The sequence below is a fragment of the Bombina bombina genome, chromosome 4, assembly GCF_027579735.1.
Source record: "Bombina bombina isolate aBomBom1 chromosome 4, aBomBom1.pri, whole genome shotgun sequence".
Lineage (NCBI taxonomy): Eukaryota > Metazoa > Chordata > Amphibia > Anura > Bombinatoridae > Bombina > Bombina bombina.
The window spans coordinates 1,149,205,662-1,149,209,258 of NC_069502.1; positions in this window are offsets into that span (position 1 = coordinate 1,149,205,662).

The following is a 3,597-nucleotide window of genomic DNA, read 5'->3' on the forward strand; positions in this document are numbered from 1 at the left end:
AGAGGTACAATCTTCAGGTACATAGACTAAAGTAAGCCCTATCCACCTTAGGAAAAGATTCCCAAAGCTCTACATTTGAAGCAAGCAAATTAAACTTCCTTTCAAATTCGTGAGCAGGATTAAAAAGGGATACCATGCTTAGACCATTCTAAGAAATGATCTCGGAGATAGAATCAGGAACAGGAAATACTTCAGGAGACTTAACAGAAGGCTTAAGATTTAAAATCAGCTGTTTAATAGACTTATCCTCAGGAACTTATACATTTAAGGAGCTTAGGATTCTAACACTTCTCTTAAAAGAGAACGAAGGAGTTCAAGGTTAAACAAAAAAGAGGAAGATTCAGCTCTTTGATCAGAGGCTGACTCTTGGTCATCTGAAAAAACTTCACCCTCAGAGGATAAATCAGAAGAAGCAGTACCTGGAACATTCAGTTTAAAAGACTTGCGGCTAGATTACGAGTTTTGCGGTATGAGTGAAAAAGCAGCGTTATGGCTCTTTTTCACTACCGCTGGTATTACGAGTCTTGCAGGTTTAGCTGTACCGTACACTTTTTTGGCCGTAACGCGACGTAATTACCGCAGCTTTCCAAAAGTCCTTTTTCAATGGGACTTCCACAGCGCCGTTATTACGAGTTTGCCTGGGAGGCCAAAAAGTGAGCGGTACACCCTATACCGTCAAGATCCATACTGTTAACTGAAAGTCAGCAGTAATGAGTTTTATGCTACAACGCTGTAACATAAAACTCATAACTAAAGTGCTAAAAAGTACACTAACACCCATAATCTACCTATTAACCCCTAAACTGAGGCCCTCCCGCATCCCGCATCGTAAACACTAAAAAATTTTTATTAACCCCTAATCTGCCGCTACGGACATCGCCGCCACTATAATAAACATATTAACCCCAAAACCCCCGCACTCCCGCATTGTAAACACTAGTTAAATATTATTAACTTCAAATGAATAGAAATGGATACAGCACCCACTACTCACTAGTGCACGGAGAGGGCTGACCAAGCCCAAACAATTCAAGTAAAAGAAGATAGTCTCCAGCAGTGAGCAAAGTGACTTTTATTTTTAAACACAGGTCAAATACAGCAACGTTTCGGACTAACAATAAGCCCTTTCTCAAGCCCTTATTGTTAGCCCGAAACGTTTCTGTATTTGACCTGTGTTTAAAAATAAAAGTCACTTTGCTCACTGCTGGAGACTATCTTCTTTTACTTAAATATTATTAACCTCTGATCTGCTGTCCCTAACATCGTCGCCACTATACTAAAGTTATTAACCCCTAAAGCTAACCCTAAATCTAACCCTAACACCCCTAACTTTAATATAATTAAAATCAATCTAAATAAAAATTAATATCATTAACTAAATAATTCCTTTTTAAAATTAAATACTTACCTATAAAATAAACCCTAAGCTAGCTACAATATAACTAATTGTTACATTTTAGCTAGCTTGGGTTTTATTTTTATTTTACAGCTAAGTTTGTATTTATTTTAACTAGGTAGACTAGTTAGTAAATAGTTATTAACTATTTACTAGCTACCTAGTTAAAATAAATACAAATTTATCTGTAAAATAAAACCTAACCTGTCTTACACTAACACCTAACCTTACACTACAATTAAATACATTACATTAATTAAATACAATTAACTAAATTACAAAAAAAACACTAAATTACACAAAATAAAAAAGAAATGATCAAATATTTAAACTAATTACTTCTAATCTAATAGCCCTATCAAAATAAAAAAAAACTAACCTAAACTAAACTACCAATGGCCATTAAAAGGGCCTTTTGCGGGGCATTGCCCCAAAGAAATCAGCTCTTTTACCTGTAAAAAAAAAAATACAAACTACCCCCAACAGTAAAACCACCACCCACACAACCAAACCCCCCAAATAAAATCCTATCTAAAAAAAACTAAGCTCCCCGTTGCCCTGAAAAGGGCATTTGGATGGGCATTGCCTTAAAAGGGCATTTAGCTCTTTTTCTGCCCAAACCCTAAGCTAAAAATAAAACCCACCCAATAAACCCTTAAAAAATCTAACACTAACCCCCGAAGATCCACTTACAGTTTTTGAAGACCCGACATCCAACCTCAATGAAGTGGCAGAATTCCTCATCGAAGCTGGCAGAAGTCTTCATCCAAGCGGGCTGAAGTCTTCATCCAAGCGGGCTGAAGTCTTCATCCAAGCCGGCAGAAGTCTTCATCCAGACAGCATCTTCTTTCTTCATCCATCCAGCGCAGAGCGGCTCCATCTTCAAGCCATCCGGCACGGAGCATCCTCTTCAATCGACGGCTCTTCCAGAAAGAAGGTTCCTTTAAGGGACGTCATCCAAGATGGCGTCCCTTGAATTCCGATTGGCTGATAGAATTAGGGGTTAATAAGTGTAGGTGGGTGGCAACGACATTGGGGGCAGCAGATTAGGGGTTAATAAATGTAATATAGGTGGCGGCGATGTCGGGGGCGGCAGATTAGGGGTCAATAAGTGTAGATAGGTGGCGGCGACATTGGGGGCGGCAGTTTAGGGGTTAATAAGTATAATGTTGGTGTCTGCGATGTCGGGGGCGGCAGATTAGGGGTGTTTAGACTCAGGGTTTATGTTAGGGTGTTAGGTGTAAACAAAACTTTTTTTTCCCCATAGGAATCAATGGGGCTGCGTTACGGAGCTTTACGCTCCTTTATTGCAGGTGTCAGGCTTTTTTTTTAGCCGGCTCTCCCCATTGATGTCTATGGGGAAATCGTGCACGAGCACGTAAAACCAGCTCAAAGTAGCGCTGGTATTTGTGTGCGGTATGTAGCTCAATTTTGCTCACGCTCACATATTGCCTGCTAACGCCGTGTTTTTGCAAACCTTGCTATAGGGAGGTGAGTGGTGACAATAACTTGCAAGTTAGTATCGAGCCGCTCTTACCGCAAAACTAGTAATCTGCCATTTTCCGCTGAAGAAAATTAATCCACAACCCAAATCATGGCAAATATACTGAAACCTGAATCATGGCAAATATAAGAACAATACATATATTTAGAACTTTATATAAATACATAAAGTTCCAAACCATAGCTGAGAGTGTCTTAAGTAATGAAAACATACTTACCTGAAGACACCCATCCACATATAGCAGATAGCCAAACTAGTACTGAAACGGTTATCAGTAGAGGTAATGGAATATGAGAGTATATCGTCGATCTGAAAAGGGAGGTAGGAGATGAATCTCTACGACCGATAACAGAGAACCTATGAAATAGATCCCCATTAGGAAGACCATTGCATTCAATAGGTGATACTCCCTTCACATCCCTCTGACATTCACTGTACTCTGAGAGGAATCGGGCTTCAAAATGCTGAGAAGCGCATATGAAAGTAGAATCTAAGCACAAACTTACTTCACCACCTCCATAGGAGGCAAAGTTTGTAAAACTGAATTGTGGTGTGGTGAGGGGTGTATTTATAGGCACTTTGAGGTTTGGGAAACTTTGCCCCTCCTGGTAGGATTGTATATCCCATACGTCACTAGCTCATGGACTCTTGCCAATTACATGAAAGAAATATTTCATATTCCAATGTTATTTACGTA